The sequence below is a fragment of the Prionailurus bengalensis genome, chromosome B4, assembly GCF_016509475.1.
Source record: "Prionailurus bengalensis isolate Pbe53 chromosome B4, Fcat_Pben_1.1_paternal_pri, whole genome shotgun sequence".
In the NCBI taxonomy this organism is placed as follows: Eukaryota; Metazoa; Chordata; class Mammalia; order Carnivora; family Felidae; genus Prionailurus; species Prionailurus bengalensis.
The window spans coordinates 45,078,259-45,097,435 of record NC_057358.1 but is presented as its reverse complement, the minus strand read 5'-3'; positions in this window follow the sequence as shown (position 1 = coordinate 45,097,435).

The following is a 19,177-nucleotide window of genomic DNA, read 5'->3' as shown; positions in this document are numbered from 1 at the left end:
GCCCCGCGTCGGGCTCTGTGCTGACAGCTCAGAGCCTGGAGCCTGCTTCAGATTCTGTGTCTCCCTCTCTCTCTGACCCTCCCCCGTTCATGCTCTGTCTCTCTCTGTCTCAAAAATAAATAAACATTTAAAAAATAAATAAATAAAAATTTTAGCCACGAGACAGGTGCAGTAATGCAAAAATCATTAGTTTATAAAAGAAGAGATCCAAACTGTGTTTCTGGCAGAAGGAATGAGTTACGTTTACTTGCTCATTTAGCTTAAGCTTTCTACTAATATTTATGAAGAAGACTTTCAAGATTATTTCATTCGCCTAATTTCCAAATACTTCTCCCCCCCCCCCTTCTGATAAGAGTTATCTCTCTGAAGTTTGCATTTCAAAGAGATGGCTTTGGATTCCTAGAGGAGACTGGGTCAAAAATTTACATCTCAAAGGCACAGAGAAAGGATGGAAGTTTCCTCCAAGAAGGTATTTTATTTCCAATGTCTGGATCTTTTACAATATCTACAAGCCTTTGGAGATGAATAGGGAAGGTTTGGGGACTGTTAAAAAGGATTGGTAGGCTTTGAATTGCTTTCAGTGTTGCATTTCTATTATTGTAAAAACAAGTACAGTTTTTTTGTTTTTTTTGTTTGTTTGTTTTAATTCCTCAGAGAATTTGGTTGCAACCTGAAAGATATCAAGGGGCTGACCCACCCATCCAAATTGTTTCTTTACATCAGGGAGAGGATTTCCAACTAAGATGGAAACCGAGAGATTTAGAGCTGCAGGTCTTTGGAATGTTTTAGTAAATCCTTCCACAATGCCTTCAGGATGTTTTCTTTCCTTCTGAGTACACTGTTCCATGTTAGCTTACCAGAGGAGGCCTTAAAAAAAGTTCCTGCCAGCCTCTGAATATCAGCTTCCAAGTTGACCAACTTTTGACCACAGAGCTCATTAAAAAAATCCTTTCGGGGTGCCTGGGTGGCTCAATCCGTTAAGTGTCTGACTCTTGACTTCTGCTCAGTTCATAATCTCATGGTTTGTGAGATCAAGCCCTGCGTCGTGCTCTGCGTTGAGTGTGGTGCCTGCTTGGGATACTCTCTCCCCCTCTCTCTTCCTGTCCCTCTCAAAATAAATAAATAGACATTAAAAAAAATCCTTTCAATATCTCGTTATTATCAAACGTTAGCCAGAACAAACAGTAAATGGTCCCAGCTGTATTGAACTCCTTTTAGAAATTATTTTTTTTTTCATTTTTCTTTTAAACCAAAGGTATACTTTAAAACGACTCAAAACCAAAACCAATAAGCCTTTATGGCTTAATCACAGACATAAGCGGCATCCCCAAAGAGGGTGCAAAAGATGTAGCCCTCCCAAGATCCAGAACCACTCACACAGATAACCAAAAGAAAGAAAGACCTGGACAATTTTCCATGAAAGCTGGCAACAATCAGTAGGACACTACTACAAATGGGGTGAAACCCACATTTCTATCCCGCCATATTCTTGGGACCTCAAACCTGCACGTACAAAAGCTAGCAACTGCATGCCCCAACAGAAGGAAAGCCAAGTTCTCAGGACACAAAAAGAGACAAACAAGAAAACTATAACTGTCCTTGGAAGGGAAAGGATTGATCACCAATGGGCACTGAAAAAACAAAATACATAAGGCCTGAATTTGGAGAGGAAGAGACAAGTGAAATTTTACCTTCTTCTCTTGACCAGACACTACAGAGATCCAGAAAGCTGACTTTGGTAAGAATTCTTGCCCTTTGCCAGCTTCTACTAGTTTTCCCAGGATCCCATATGCAGGATCTCCTGAAGCAGTGGGGTGACCCAGCAGGTCCCATCTGCATCATCAGAAACTGTGGTGGAGGAAAAGTAATTTTTCCTCTACCCTTCTGAGTTCTTGGCTGAGGCTCCTTTTTGTCTAGGGCACCTTATAAATGGATAAGCTTATCTAGGTTAAAAGTCTCCCATTGTGGGGCTGGAGAGGAAAAAAATAAAAGTCTCCCACTTTGTCCACTGTAATTCAAGATTATCTTTCACAAGGTTAACCCAGTTGTCCAGAAAAACAAAAGTTCTAGATTTATAATTTTTATACTTATAATTAGCTGGAGTCCTAGGCTCTTTGGAGTTGGAAGCAGCAACCTTTGCTCTCTCTCTCTTTCTCTCTCTCTCTTTTTTCTCCTTAAAAGAAAATTTTATTTACCTGAGGTCGCACACTGGACCAGTCTGGTTTTGGTCAGACCTAGTCTGGTTTAAGTTGGATCCAATCTAGTAGAGAAATGCTCAAATAAAGTCTGGGAGCTCATAATGCAAAAGCTAGAGAGCTTGGGGCAGTTGGTTGAGTGTCAGAGTCTTGATTTTGGCTCATGTCATGATCCAAGGTTATGGGATCGAGCTCCATGTTGGGCTCTGCACTGAGCATGGAGCCTGCTTAAAATTCTCTCTTTCCCTCTGCCCCTCTCCCCAGCTTATGCTCTCTCTCTCTCTCTCAAATAATAATAATAAAAAGCTACAGAGTTCATATATCTGACAGGGACTTACTTGTGACTCTCAGATGCAACAAGAAAGCAGTGACCAGCATGATCTCTGTGAATACCTTTGCCTGCATATTGCTCATTGCTCCCAAGGGTGGGCAAGAGTGTGGGAAGGGAATCACACTGCTGACACCAGAATTATAAAAAGATAAACAGAGGCATATTAGCAATTTTAAGAGTTTATGTGAGGGGGACCTGGGTGGCTCAGTTGGCTAAGCATCTGACTCTTGTTTTTGGCTCAGGTCATGATCTCACCGTTCGTGGGTTTGAGCTCTGCACCGTTCTGTGGGTTCGTTTGTGGGTTCGAGCTCACCGTTCATGGGTTCTGTGCTGACAGCTCAGAGCCTAGAGCCTGCTTCAGATTCTGTGTCTCCCTCTCTCTCTCTGCCCTTCCTCCACTCACTCTCTCTCTCTCCCTCTCTCAAAAATAAATAAACATTAAAAAAAAAAAAGAGTTTATTTGAGCAAAAATTGACTCAAATTGGCCAGGGCCACATCAGAAGTGCTTAGGAGCAACTCCACCAACAGGAAATAAGAGAAAGGATTTTACAGAGAAGACAGGAGCAAGGCCAGAAAATTGATTGGCTATAGGTTTAGTGGTTGCGTTATTTGAGAAAGCCTAGTTGGCTAATGGTCATTTGTTGTTCTTAGGTTTTAATTTCGTAAACTTTAGGCATTACAAGCTTAGATTTTGGTTGGCTTATGCAGGTTACTAAGGCACTAAAGTCACTTCAATCTAATGGTCTTGCTTAATCAATTTACCAGGGGCTTAGGGCAGAAGCACACGGGGTTTATTGGTGAGAAGAAATGAGAGTAGCTCACCCAAATCAAATCTTCAGCCAAGCCTCCTCACCCTGAGAGGCACCGTCTCCCTCCTTTTCTTCTTACCCTTTTGGTCAGAATCTCCTGCTCACATTCATACATGCCTGAGGAGAGTGGAACGTGGTATATCACTCCATTTCCTTCATTTATCCTTGACCTTCATTCATTATCTGATGAGGGTTTAGATTGCACCTCTCCTTTTTCAAATTCACATTTAATAAATTTCCCACATAAAACACAGGAAGTTCTCTAGTGGAGAAAAATTTTCTGATAACAACTAATAACCCATTTTCTTTCTTTCTTTTTTAAAAATGTGACTAATGCTCTGTAACCCACACTCTTTTTTTAAATGTTTATTTCTTTATTTTGAGAGAAAGAGCATGGGTGGGGGAGGAACAGAGAGAGAGAAGGAGACACAGAATGCGAAGCAGGCCCCAGGCTCCGAGCTGGCAGCACGGAGCCCGACGTGGGGCTCGAACTCACGAACTGTGAGACCATGACCTGAGCCCAAGTCAGACACATAACTAACTGAGCCACCCAGACCTCCCTTAATAAGCCATTTTCTGAGAAGACTGTGTGGAGCGGGTGTTATTTGACTCACGGGGCACATAAAGAAGATCATAAAGGGAGGGCGAGTCAAGCAAAAGAGGTGCCAATTGAGCGTGGCTTCTCCTGAGATGACAGTGGCCCCTTTGGCGCTCCCTTGGGAACTTCAAAGCACATCTCAGCCTTTCCTTCAAAAGCATTCAGTGTGTATACCATCATGGAGCGCTCATCTTCCTCAAAAGCACAATAAAAAAAGAATGAGTGTACACCCTAAACTAGAAACAGCTATCTTATGAATGTGTGCCTTCTGATGAAGAGGAGGAGAATAGACACTCACGGAATACTTTCCATGTGACATTTCCATTTTAAGACTTTTATATATCTTATCTCATTTAATCATCACAACAACTTTATGAAATAAGTACTATGATTATCCCCGTTTTTCAGATCAGGAAATGTAAGAGAGAAGGTGTAAGCTTTTCCAAAGTCCCATAGCTTGTAAGATTAAAATCTGGGAAATATGGCGCCAGATCTCCATTCGTAATACTAGCGTGCTGGTCAATGCTGGTCTCATTGTGGGGTCCACCCTTTTCCAGGCACAGGCTCTCTGTGGGTGCCTCAGGCTGCCATATTGATGGCAGCTTCAAGTCTGTGGCAGTTTGGTGGGAGCGCCAGGATTCACTCATCACAGAAGCTTGTTCTCAGAAGAAGCAGCTTGTTCTGGAGAAAGGTAATCACCTCTGCTAATCTAAAACTCTGGAAAGTGGCTGGCATTCAGAGACCTTAACTGCCATTTTAATTCCCCATCTACACTTGCATGGGTTGGGCCAATCAACTGAGAAGGACCCATGTTCTTGAACTCCACCTCCCTGCTGTGGAAGGAAACAGCTTTCTCTTATTCCCTCTTTTTTCACCAGCCTCACTATCTGGGAGAAGTTTGGAAAAGGAGTGAGTTCAGTCAGGTTAAACTTTGCACAAGAAAGATGCCCATCTTTTCTCCGGCCCACACTTGTGCGAAGTAGGTCAGCTCCACTTTTTCCTCAGGCTTCAAGGGCAGGTTCCTTTACAACAGTCTGCAAACTTAACTATAAATATAGCCAGCTTTCCCTAACTTTCTGGCAACACTTAAGAGGTTTGCCTACCACATTCTCTGGATTTAAGCCCCTGAAACCAGTTCTCGCACCTTCAACCACAGTCACTGACACATTAATTCAGAGCACTTGTGGCCTCCTCAGGTTGACCTTATGAGACATTCCATAGATCATGTTCTTCCTGCCAGCTCAATATTAGCTCTATCAAGGGTACAACTGTCTTTTCTCTTGGGATGGAAATTGTATCTCCTCAAAACACTCTCAGTTTCTGGTAATCATTTCCATCACAAGCCAACTGGCCTTTCCTTAGCTCTCTCATCTGCTCCAACATGGTAAACCATGCCTCAAATGGCAGGCCCGGGCTTGGAGAATAATTTTCACCTTGTATCCGGGATTCTGACAATACAGCTCCTCAGTCTTCAAGCAGTGGTTTAATTTTTAATAATTTTTTTTTCTGAAATGAAAATCTTGAAACAATTGTTGGGCAGAGTTGCATTTATCTTAATTTCCTTCATCGTCTTCTGGACAATCTTATACATAGAATTGTGTAGTAATTTTCAAACTCTGACTCCTTATAGTCCGCTAGACATAAATCACAAAGGATTTCTGAGTATACACCAGAGAATACTTGGTATACACAGAGTGTATTATACTTCTGAGTATATTACCAAAGTAATAAGTTGGTTGGTCAAGTACCTGATTTTACTGGGACTGAGGCATTGCCCAGGATGTGGGACTTTCACTGCTAAAATTTCAAAATAATTTGGCTTCAGTGCAAGGAGCTATAATCTATCATAGCTCTGATATGGACTGTACAAGATAATTCAGGGGCTGGGGGAAGCAACATATAAGGATTATGAGTCCACATATTTAGGTATGGGGGGGAAGTCACCTAACACATTATCAAGTGTTCTGGTAGAAATGGGGCGCCTGGGTGGCTCAGTCAGTTAAGCAGCTGACTTCGGCTCAGGTCATGATCTTGCAGTCTGTGAGTTTGAGCCTCGCCTAAGGCTCTGTGCTGACAGCCTGGAGCCTGGAGCCTGCTTCTGTTTCTATGTCTCCCTCTCTCTCTGCCCCTCCCCCACTTGTGCTCTGTCTCTGTCTTTCAAAAATGAATAAATGCTAAAACAAAAAAAATTTTTTTTAAAAGATGGCATGATAAAAAGTAATTGAGAAAGATTTAACAAAGAAACTACTTAAAATGTTTAGGTAGGATTAAGGGAAATCAATTAGAAATATTTCAGAATCTCCACCTGCACCCCCCACCCCCAACACTGCCCTCACCCTGGGCTAACAAGAATGGGGAAGTTTCTAAAGATCTTAAGCTTGAGGGAGTAAGGGGAAGGAATGGTTGCCAGAATCCAACCCAAAGAGCCACCAGATGGGATCTGCTGCCTTCAGTAAAGAGACTGTCACCCCATAAGGAGGGATCCTTGGAAATAAATACCCCAATTCATTTTCCTCTCTTCCTCTGATCTCCTGCCAGTGCCTCCCGATGGCTGGACACAACTGGAATCCAGGGGCAAAGAAGTCTATAGAAGCTGCCCAGAAAGGTTAGTCCCCTTGGGCACAGAACAGGGAAAAGAAAGGTGGAGAATAGATCCAAGGGATAAACAAAAATACAAGTAATCTTATCTGAAGGACCTATCCCATCAAAGTTGTAAGAGATTCCATCATTAGTGGAATTCACACAGAAGTTCATCCGTTAACCTGCCTCCCCTCCTCACTCATGTCCGTCCCACCCAAGACCTTTATTACACAAAGCAAACTTTAGTCTACATTGTTTTCATGGTTGCTGCTGGGATGGGCATTGTCCAAGTTTGCCAGAACGTCCAACCCTCCCTTTGGCTGAGTTGTACCAATCTTGGGAGTTTTTACCAGAGTTGAGAACACAGACGAAAATGATGCTACCCAAATGTGCTCACCCTACAGAAGGCTACCACACTGCCAAGTCCTTCCAGAGGGCACTAGAAGGGGTAGGTCCCAGTGCCAGCTACCCACAGCACACTATTGTCCCTTTCCCAGGCTTGAGAATCTGCTTGCCTTGGCTCCTGCTTTTATGTATCTTTTTACAAGTACACTAGCTCTTCTCCCCTTCCAGTGGAAACACCTTCACACATTATCTTTAGCAGATTTGGGTTTTTACAATATAAAGAGAGGGCTTCCCGAGACAGCTTCTGTTGTCAGTCTTGCAGACTGCTAACTACCAAGATCTTGGCTTTCTTCTTGGAACAAGGAAGAAAAATATCACAGAAACAAACCCAGTTTGTCAGAATTCTCTCTGATTCTTCCATTGCAACGTAAGTAACACGCAGCTTGATTTACATAAATCATGCTGGAAATTAAAATTGTGTTGGGGTACTAGAGCCGAAGGGGAAATTGAGATTAATCCTACCATGTAAGACAGACACCAGAAAAAAATATGTAAATAAAGGAAACCGGTATATAAAAAGACCGAAAAAACAGCCATGGCCTAGTCACTTATTTCACTCCCCATGTATTCTCTCTCTCTCTTCACTTTCACGTGTCTGAGCCTCTGAGTTTGATCGAAATGGAGGCATATGGGATGATAAAAGTAACCATATAGTGACATGGCTTCAACTATGATTTTCAAACAAACTTGCCTCTCCGAATGAACGTCAGATTACTTTCTGGAGCTGGTAGCCTCACAGAAGCGATACGGATAAGAGCTAGAAGGAGCATCGCGGCAGAGTTGAAGAGATGGGTCTGGCTTTAGACCCTGGAAGACGTGAGTTTGAGTCTCTGTTCTCTGACCCACTAGGTCTACGACCGCTCTTCAGTTTTGGTTTCTTCATCTGTAAAATTAGGATAACAATACCCACTTTATGGAGCTGGTGCAGGGATTAGAAATGATGAAGATGAGGCCGCCGTTGAGTTCCTAGACTATGGTCTATACCGAATAAATGAAGCCTCCTAATAGTATTCAAGTAATTGTGCCACCATCACTGCTACAGATTACAAAGGAGAGCGATATCTGAGAATGTGATGGATTAAAAAATGACCTGGACTAGAGGCAAGACCGAATGAAATTATAAGAATGGAAAAGGGCCAAAAAAAAAAAAAAAAAAAAAAAAAAAAAGGGAAAGGGAAAAGTCCACTGAAGGGAATAAAAAGTCTCTACCTGGGAGTATTTTTGTCTCTTCTTTCCAGTTTTTGTCTGAGTGGGGAATAGGAGGGATCCTGATCACAAAACTGACACTCAATATGAATTTGGTCCCCATCTGGAGGAATAGCCATCAATAATCCCAATTCAGCATCTTCTTGACAGACTTGTATTTCAAACAACACTGTGGCCTATTTTTGGAGGTATGTATAGCTTGCTTACGAGTGTCCGTCGTAACAGAGGTCGAGAAAGTGCCAACTAATCTTAAGGGACCAGAATACATTGAGATCAGAAACTAAGGCTAAGGTGTGCCCAGTCCTACTTGCTGAGCAGCCATAATGAATCTTATTTCCTGAGTTATAACGAGTGATGAGAGTAATGAGAGTTGAGTGATGGAGTGAAGTGTACATTACCTTCCAAGCAGATTCCTGCTCCTGTCTGGGTAATAAATCTGGGTAATAAAATGCCAATTAAGCACATCTCCATGGGCCCTTCACAGAAGTCAAGACTCTACCCAACTCCCAAACAACCTCTTGCTCACAAAGATTGTCTTTAGAACCCTCCCAAACAGGAACACCTCAAAGTCATTTTGTCACATGATTAAATTTCTCAACATCTCAGGGTTAGATACCATGAAACCGAGATCCTTCTTGGTACAACTTCACTTGTGTTCTTTGGTTTACTCTTGTTAGAGATTAAAAAAAAAAAAAAATAGCTGCCTAGTATTTTTATACTTTAATGAAATACAAATAAAATGCCATTATTCTTCTTTCGTAGGACCTGATAATGGGTTCCTTTAAAAGTCAGGTTCTGGGGCAACTGACTGGCTCATTTGCTTAAGCATCCAACTCTTGATCTTAGCCCAGGTCTTGATCTCAGAGTGGTGAGTTCAGGCCCTGTGTTGGGTTCCACGCTGGGTGTGGAGCCTACTTAAAAAATAAATAAAATAAAATAAAATAAAATAAAATAAAATAAAATAAAATAAAAGTCCAGTTCCATTCTTTAGCTTTAGGACAACATTTAATTTCATTATACTTATAGATTATGAACGTTGAATCTGAATAGAAAGTCCTAGAATTAAGATACAGGAGAATAGGCATAGCCATAGACAAACAGCATAACATATGCCTTTACTATAACATACTTCTTCATATTGACAATCATCTCAAAGACATGTTTTTAGCTTAGCAGTGTTTTTTTTTTCTTCACAATGGCAAAATAATAATTACTATAATACATATAAACACATACACACAAATTATCACCCCCAACCACTGCCAAAACAAAAGTAACTTCCTCAGAAAACAAACAAAACCTCTCCACTTAATTCTTGCAATATATATATATATATATATATATATATATATATATATATATATTTAAAATTAGCCTAGCTGAATTTAAGTTTTTTCTATTGATACTTCATAACACTGAGGTTTTTTTTGTTTGTTTTTTTTTTTTTCATTTTCCATGTAACTCTCACTGTGGGGACTCCTAGTGTGGTATAACTTTACATTCTAAAACTTCAGCTTTCATCTTAAAAAACTCTAAAATTACTCCATCTTTACCAATGAAACCACTTGTTTACTTAATACTCCTTTCCATGTTAAATGGCATAAAAAGCCAAAGAGAAGAAGAAACTAGATTGAGAGCCAAGATGTTGAAAATCACTGTAAGTTGCTTAACCAGGAATACAAATAAAGGAAAGATTATTTTATGAAAACTATTTTTGAAAATATATTTTATGACTCAAAGCAAAACAGTATTAGGTGGATGTGTTTCTGGAAATTTGCAATAAGCTTGTATGTTATAGTAAAATACTATCTAGTTAGGACACAGTTATCCTGTCATAATAGAGTAAAACCTTGGTTTGCAAGCATAATTCTTTCCGGAAACATTCTTGTAATCCAAAGCACTTGTATACCAAAGTGAATATGGAGAACTATTGGCTCGGTTGTGATCATGTGGCTTTCAGCATCATGTACTACTCCTGTTGCAAGACATCGCTCGTTTATCAAGTTAAAATTTGTTAGAAATGTTTGCTCGTCTTGCAGAACTCTCGCAGAACAACTTACAATCCAAGGTTTTACTGTACTTACTTTTGTTCAAATTTAACCATGTGACAAAACGACTTTGAGGTGTCCCTACTTGGGAAGGTTCTGAAGACAACCTGTGTGGGCAGGAAGCTGGTGGTTAGATAGAATCTTGACTTATTGTGAAAGGCCCATAGGGAAGTGCTTAACTGGTGTTTTATTACCTGGATTTACCTGGAACAGAAGTCCTCTCTGGAGTGTGTGCTCTGCCCACACTTCGCTCCATCACTCAACTCTTTGTTGTAGCTCAAGTTCACATTCCCCCCCATCCTACGTTGAATAAAAGACTAAGACGAATAGTGATGGATGCAAAGAATTCAGGTAAAGGCAGAATTAAAAGGAGACTAGATGGGGTGCCTGGCTGGCTCGGTTGGTAGAGCATGTAACTCTTGATCTCGTGGTTGTGAGTTTGGGCTCTACGTTGGCTACAGAGATTACCTGAAAAAGGAAAAGAAAGCAGAGGACTAGAAGCAGTTTGCTCAGGGTGCAGTCAGATTTGTAGAGATCTAAATGTTTGGAAGAGGTAGCTGTTACTCTCCTTGCTTATAAGTTTAGTTCATAATATCAAAATAAGTATACGCTCAGATCTACACTAGCAAACATTGCTCCTTCATGGTAATTTTGTGTATAGACATGTTTTTTTTTTCTTCTTTAACACTGTGAACTTATCATATGGAAGTCAAAAGTCTGATGGTGCGTGACTAGTCTTCCTTTCTTGTGGTTTCATTACAAGCTAGGTTTTTATCATTTTTGTTTTGTTTTGTTTTGTTTTAATTTTTTTTCAACGTTTATTTATTTTTGGGACACAGAGAGACAGAGCATGAACGGGGGAGGGGCAGAGAGAGAGGGAGACACAGAATCGGAAACAGGCTCCAGGCTCCGAGCCATCAGCCCAGAGCCTGACGCGGGGCTCGAACTCCCGGACCGCGAGATCGTGACCTGGCTGAAGTCGGACGCTTAACCGACTGCGCCACCCAGGCGCCCCTGTTTTGTTTTGTTTTGAGAGAGAGAGAGTGTGTGTGCAGGTGCACGCACAAGTGGGGAAGGGGCAGAGAGAGAGGAGAGAGAATCCCAAGCAGGCTCCATGCTTAGCGTGGAGCTTGATGCGGGGCTCAATCTCACGACTGTGAGATCATAACTCTAGTTGAAAGCAAGAGTTGGTTCTTAACCGACTGAGCCATCCAGGCGTCCCTAGTTTTTTCCGTACCCTCACAAATCTTCTCGTTCTTGTTCTCTATACCAAAGTTCCCACGTTGGGGGAATATCACAGTAAAATTAAGCTGGTGTCTCCAAAAATGAAATAGATCTGGAGTACCTGGGTGGTGAAGTTGGTTATGCGTCTGACTCTTGATTTTGGCTCAGGCCAATGTCTCACTCTTTGTGAGACTGAGCCATGAGTCAGGTTCTGTGCTGACATCCTGACATCATGGAGCCTGTTTAGGATTCTCTCTCTCTCTCTCTCTCTCTCTCTCTTTCTCTCTCTCTGTCTTTTCCCCTCCCTACCTTGTGGGTGTGCGGGAACACATGTGTGCTCTCTCTCTCTCTCTGCCTCTCTCAAAATAAATAAATAAATTTAAAACAAACAAATAACAAAAATGAAATAGATCATTACAGGGAGCAGTTACAGATGCTAATGGTGTCTGACCAAGAGGAAGAATTTAAATTAAAGAGGAGAGAAGAAGGGGTTTTGAAAAGCAAAAACTGAGGAAGAGATCTATAGGGTACTTTCCCTTTTTTTCTTTTACTGGTTGAGGATTTATTTCCCAGAACTGTCATATCTACCAAAAACCAACACCAAAACCAAAACCAAAAACAAACCACCACCAACAAAAAAACAAAACCAAAAACAAACAAAAAACACCCCCCCAAAACAAAACAAAACAACAACAACCCCAAAACAAAAAACCATAAGGTATTAGGTCTCCTAGACAAGAGTTTAGATTAGATATCCCATGAGACTTCATTTCTTTCTTTTTAAAATTTTTTTAATGTTTATTCATTTTTTTTAAGTTTATTTATTTATTTTGAGAGAGAGTGCAAGCTTGAGCCATGGCCATGAGACTTAATTTCTGAATGACATACATTTTTTTTTTGTTTTTTGCTTTGTTTTGTTTTTTATTTTTTGTGTTGCTTTTGAACAACTAAGATATAAAGGGAAGTAATGAAGAAGATGAAAAGGAATGGAGGAAGTCATTAAAACAGGAAGAAAAGAAAAGTAATCTGTGTGGAAAGAGACAGAAGAAAGCTTTTTCAGGAAGACGAGAATATATTTCATGCATTGTTTTCGAGAGTTAGTTCCAAACGCTATAAACTAAAATTGCACACAGCTGTTTGGTTTCCTCTCTAGGGGTTCCCACTGGAAAGATACACATCTTCTAGTGGCCAGAGAGCCTTCTCAGTTGAGTTTTTTGTTTTTTGTTTTTTTTTAAAGTAAGTTCCACGCCCAACATGGGGGCTTGAAACAGGGACATCAAGAGTTGTATGGTCTACTGACTGAGCTAGTCAGGTACCCCATTAGTTGATTCCATTTCTTTTTTTTTTTTTTAATTTTTTTTTTTAATTTTTTTTAAATTTTTTTTTCAACGTTTATTTATTATTTTTGGGACAGAGAGAGACAGAGCATGAACGGGGGAGGGGCAGAGAGAGAGGGAGACACAGAATCGGAAACAGGCTCCAGGCTCTGAGCCATCAGCCCAGAGCCCGACGCGGGGCTTGAACTCCCGGAACGCGAGATCGTGACCTGGCTGAAGTCGGACGCTCAACCGACTGCGCCACCCAGGCGCCCCTAATTTTTTAAATCTTTATTTATTTTGAGAGAGGGAGAGTGACAGAGCATGAGCAGGGGAGGGGCAGAGAGAGAGGGAGACGGAGAATCTGAAGCAGGCTCCAGGCTCTGAGCTGTCAGCACAGAGCCCAACGCAGGGCTCGAACCCACGAACCATGAGATCATGACCTGAGCCAAAGTCGGACGCTTAACCGACTGAGCCACCCAGGCGCCCCAAGCTGATTCCGTTTCTGAGGTGAATTCAGAGTGTTTACAGATTTTTATGCATGCTTCTTACATTTTACCAGATTCTAATTCTTAATCAGAAAGTTGAAACACCATTAGCCCCAGTGTCAGAGCAATGGAGATTTTTTTTTTCAACCAGAATTGTGTAGTAGAAAGAGTACTTGACTAGCATAAAGAGACTCAGGTTTTGATTTTAGTTTCACCACTTACTAGGTGAATTAGTTTGAGAAAGTTGGTTAATACCTCTGATTCTCATTTGTAAAATGAGCGGGGTTGAAATGATTAATTTCTTAAAAAAATTTTTTTTTAAATGTCTATTTATTTTTGAGAGAGAGAGAGAGAGAGACAGAGCATGAGCCTGGGAGGGGCAGAGAGAGAGAGACAGAGACATAGAAGCTGAGGCAGGCTCCAGGCTCTGAGCTGTCAGCACAGAGCCCAACGTGGGGCTCGAACTCACGAACTGTGAGAACACGACCTAAGTCAAAGTCAGATGCTTAACTGACTGAGCCACCCAGGCGCCCCTGAAATGAATACTTTCTAATATTTATTTCCAGTTCTTATTTATTTATCAGACGATCTGTTTAAATTCTTCAACCAAAAGTATACCAATTTGCTAATCTTTAGAGAAACATTAAGAATTTATCCCAATAATTAAAGAGTAGTTTAGAAAAAAACAACAGAAGCAAACGAATGCAACAAAGTCTTTGAGAAGCTGTCACTTTTATACAAAAAGAGTATGTTGTAAGTAAACTTACTTTTATGAAAAAGTAAGTTTTTTATTTAAAAAAAGCATTTTTTATATAAAAAAGTATGTTGAAATAATCGGGTTTTTTTAAACTTGCTTTTTCCATTTCTCAGTAATTGCTTCTCCCCTCTCAATAATCTCAGATCTAGAGGAGCAACATTTTCCAAATCCTAAGTCCAGTTTCCCTTAGGAGAGGGTACAGGCAATTCCCTACCTTACCCTTAGTTCTCTTAATGAAAAAGAAGAAATCCTAGACTATATCTTCACCTTGGTATGACAATATATATTTTAAAAGAAGAGTGCAGGGGTGCCTGGATGGATCAGTCAGTTGAGTGTCTGACTTTGGCTCAGGTCATGATCTCCTGGTTCATGAGTTCAAGCCCCACATCGGGCTCACTGTTGTCAACACGGAGCCCGCTTCAGATCCTCTGTCCCCCTGTCCCTGCTCCTCCCCCCATTCATGATCTCTCTCTCTCTCTCAAAAATAAATAAACATTAAAAAAAAGATAAGAGGGGCGCCTGGGTGGCGCAGTCAGTTAAGCGTCCGACTTCAGCCAGGTCACGATCTCGCGCTCCGTGAGTTCGAGCCCCGCGTCAGGCTCTGGGCTGATGGCCCGGAGCCTAGAGCCTGTTTCCGATTCTGTGTCTCCCTCTCTCTCTGCCCCTTCCCCGTTCATGCTCTGTCTCTCTCTGTCCCAAAAATAAAATAAAAACGTTGGAAAAAAAAAAAAAGATAAGAGTGCGTATTTACAAGAACAGTGGTGGCAAGGAAAGGATCTTGTAAATTAACTTTATTTACGTGCTCTAGAACTTATCAGTGACACTGTCATAGAACTATTCAGAATCATGAAGTTATGGTTCACGTAAATTCTTTGGGTATTCTATGTCATAAGGAAGCTCAAGGGAGCCTGATAGGTAACATTATCTTAATGGGTTACCACATACAGATGCATGGTCCAGAGTTCAGGGCCAGGATTTTTTTATACTAGCCTTCTGGAGAATTATTCAGGCTAAACTTCTCCTTGTCTAGGGGCACCTGGTTGGCTCGGTCAGAAAAGCATGCAACTCTTGATCTCAGGGTCGTGAGTTTGAGCCCCACATTGGGTGTAGAGATTACAAAAGTTAAATAAATAAACTTAAAAAAAAAAAAAAGAAAAACTTCTCCTTGCCTAGAATACTTGTATCCGCTAGCCACACTGAGTACTTTATTGTTTTTTTAAATGTCAATTTATTTCTTTTGTGGCGGGGGCAGAGAAAGGGAGACAGCAGACAGCCCCTTGCGGGGCTTGAACTCACAAATTGTGAGATCATGACCTGAGCCAAAGTTGGATGATTAACCAACTGAGCCACCTGGGCACCCCCACCCTGAGTACTTTAACTGAGGCAAGTCCAAATTGAGAAGTGCTTTGAGTTTAAAATACACACCATAGTTTGAAGACAGTAACAAAGGGGGGGGAAAAGAGTAAAATAGAGAATTAATAATGTTATGTTGGTTAAATGTTGAAATAAAAATACATATTTTGGATATATCAGGTTAAGTAAAATGTATTAACATGAATCTAATGTTTCTTTTTACTTGCTTTTTTTGTGTGTGTGTGGCGGCCAGAAAACTTAAAAAATATACATGCCTCATATTTGGGGCTCAAATTATGTTTCAGTGGTACAGTGCTGGTCTAGCCCAACAGCTCCTTGAATACAGGGGCCCTTGTGGTCTTGATTTGCACCCTAGCTCCTAATGGGAACAGTCAGTAAATGTATGAAGGTATTAGTGAATGCCAAAGGGAGTCAGGGTATCTCCTCCCCTGGAAGGAGAACACTGCTGGAGACCAAGAAGAATCTTTGCTCTCAGAGAGCCTGGGTGACTCAGTTGGTTAAATGGCCAACTTCAGCTCAGGTCATGATTTCACCGTTCGTGGGTTTGAGCCCCGCATCGGGCTCTGTGCTGACAGCTCGGAGCCTGGAGCCTGCTTCGGCTTCTGTGTCTCCCTCGCTCTCTGCCCCTCCTCTGCTCATGTTGTGTCTCTCTCTGTCTCTCAAAAAATGAATAAAAATTTTAAAAAAAGAAGAATCTTTGCTCTCTGATTCATCTACTTTTTTATTCCAAACTGACCATTTCCCCCCCTCATCAGGTTTAGATGAGCACTTCACTGTTTTTCTGGTGTCAGATGTGCTAATATATCAATGCTTACATACTTTAAAGCTCTAGTTCCTTGAATGGCTTAAACTCTCCTTAATCTCCTTTAGTCAATTGATCGTATTTTCCTCCCTAGGGTGATATGCGGGATAGTCTCTTGGCAACCCAGCATTATTCTGAGCCTTTTCAAAGGCAGGAACTACATTTCCCAGAATTTCCTTCTCTGAATGGTTCCAGGTTGGAATCTGTCAATGAGACTAGTTCAAGATTTAGTTCAAGACTGAGAAGGCAGAAGAGAAGGATGCCACTGTTTTCCAAAGTTAGTTACAGGAAGATGCATGGACAGATGGAAGTTCAAAGCTGCTTACACCTAAACTTGAACTCCAGCATCTATGTTGCTGATTAAGACAGGTAGTACGGGTGGACACACTTTGAAGCTAATAAAGTTGAGACCGAAGGGCTCCTTTCTTGCATGGACCCATTCTAAGATACTGAGGGTGGCTTTAGCAAATTCGCGTTATTTTTTTCTTAAAGAGAGCTGTCTAAATTGCGTAAGCTTTACGTCTCCCCAAACCTGGCTGTAGCCTTGAATGGTTGAGCACCTCCTAGAGATCTTGTGACTCCAGTGACTTTGCAAGAGTTCCCAAGAATCACTGGCTTTCAGGCTGGATTCTGAGATCTTCAATGGAGCCTCTCGGATTTTCCCTCTCACCCCCCCAACCCTTCAGCCCTTCCGAAAGTTGTGGAAGTTCTAAGGCCCTTCATACTAGGAACAGAGTGGCTTTTATTTTCATGATCGAGACAGTCATTGCTTAAAAATGATTGCTGTCAACAATCAGATCACAATTCAGTTTTTGTTTGTTCCACTTATTCTCAAATTTAAAAAAAATGACATTTTCTTACAAAGGAAATGATAGTGAAAGAAATTATTTAACATCACATGAAAGAAAACCTTAGTGTAAACTTCATTTTGGTCAACACTGGAAACTCATAATGTAGCACTTTGTCTGTCATAGTGTGTGCTTAGAAAATATGTGCTAAGTAAGTATGGGAATTAACAAGTGAGTGAAGGAATGAAAGATTATGTGCATCTGAACCAAGCTGGTCTCTAGTTATGACTATCTAAAAATTTTTTAAAAGTTTTATTTTATTTTTGAGAGAGGGAGGGAGAGAGAGAGAGAGAGAGAGAATTCAAAGCAGGCTCCAGCTCTGAGCTGTCAGCACAGAGCCCGATGTGGGGATCGAACCCATGAGCCGCGAGATTATGACCTGAGCTGAAGTCAGACACTTAACTGACTGAGCCACCCCGCACCCCTCTCTAGTTATGATTATTAAAACAACATAGATCTTGTTTGTTCTAAATCATTCTCTCTAGATTTATTTAGCACAATACCAAGAATTACCAGCTGCTCACTGCTTTCCTTGGATGAAAATGATGAGCAGTTTTGGGAGCCATGCCCGCACAGAATTCTAGGAAATCCCAGGATGCATCTGTAAGTACGTATCCAATCTTCAGAGGTTGGAGACCATACCTGTTCATTAGGAATTATTTTCCAGGGGTGAATATACATATACAGGTTTCCCCTGCTATCAGAATGTAGAGTGTTTCTATGAAAGCAAAATGGCGTAAACTGAAGACACAATTATCCTTTATTTATACGGAAAACTTTTTGAGCATTCCTAGACCCAAAAAACAGCCTCTCTTGGGCTTTTATGATACCTTAGGACACATCTTGCTAACAGATGCACAAAATAAATCAAGACAAAACACAGATGCTCACAGAAACAATTCAAAGCTATGGCAACCTAATACCGAGATGTTGAGTACAGTTTTCAGGGAAGGAGCTTAGTAGGACCACTCTCCCTGCTTGGGGTGCATTCTGCCTCTTCAATGACTTGTGCAAAACAAGCGCTGAATACTATCTTTGCTTTTCACCTTCTTTCACAGAAGCGAAATCCTCTTTGGATTTCTTCCTGTTAGTGAAAACAGGTACTAATGTACGTCTTTCGTAGAAGGCAAATGGCTTAACATGAACCTTTGCGAGTTGGGGATACTTGCATATATTTTAAGAAAGGGCTTTCGGATGAATTAGATTGGAGTTTGAAGAGCTCAAGCCCTCTCATCTTTTTTCTTGCAATCCATTTCTACATGGTAAATGGCAATGATAATCATTTTGTGGGGTAAGGAAGTCAATGGCCAGTCTTCGCCAGAATAAGTCCTCCTTGTGACTTAAAGACTAGAGTCTTTAAAGTTAAGAAATACTTTAGTCATGCTTAGTATTTGACCAGGATTTTTTCAAACACGCGCACTAACAATACCGAATGCTACATACTGAAGTCAAACTAAAATATGAATCTAACATTTAGATGTTTGTAATTTTTAAAATATAGCAGTACATGGAAAAGTAAAAAATTCCATATTCTGCTATTTTTCTAAGAATTCATTTTCTTTAATATGTATTTTTTTTATGAATGGAGTAAGAAAGAAACAAGGCAGGGTATTTTCACAATTATGGATAATGCACGTGTTGATAGGTTTGGGGAAAATTTGGTCTTTTTGTTTGTTTTCATTTAGTAAACATTCCCTATGTTCTAGCTCTATTCTAGGCACTGTGTTAGCCCTCGGGGATACAATGGCGAATCATACTCGCCAGCAACCCTCTTGATGTAGCCACAAAACAGACAATTCCAAGGGGGGGACCATTGGTAAATGATTCAGGAGATTAGGAACTGAAGAAAATGAGCTTTTGTTGGACTAGACATGAGAGTTACATAGGATAATCTCAACTACTTCCCAGAGTGCCTTTGAGAAACTCCCTCAAAGGAGGAAATGCACTTTGCATACCTAGTCCAAGTAAACTCCCTCAAGAAAGAGCAGTACTAGAATGTAGACCTAGGTGTGCCTGCATCCTATAGGCCCAGAACACGAAATACTCCTAAATTCCAAATAGGCGCTGGGTCCAGGTCATTGTCCCTCTGGCCGTGTGTTTAGCCTGATTCTCTAAAAGCCAGGGGGACTCCTCAAACTGGGAATATCGTTTATTGGCTGATCTGTTTCTCCGTACCTCTCATCCCTGAGACTAAGA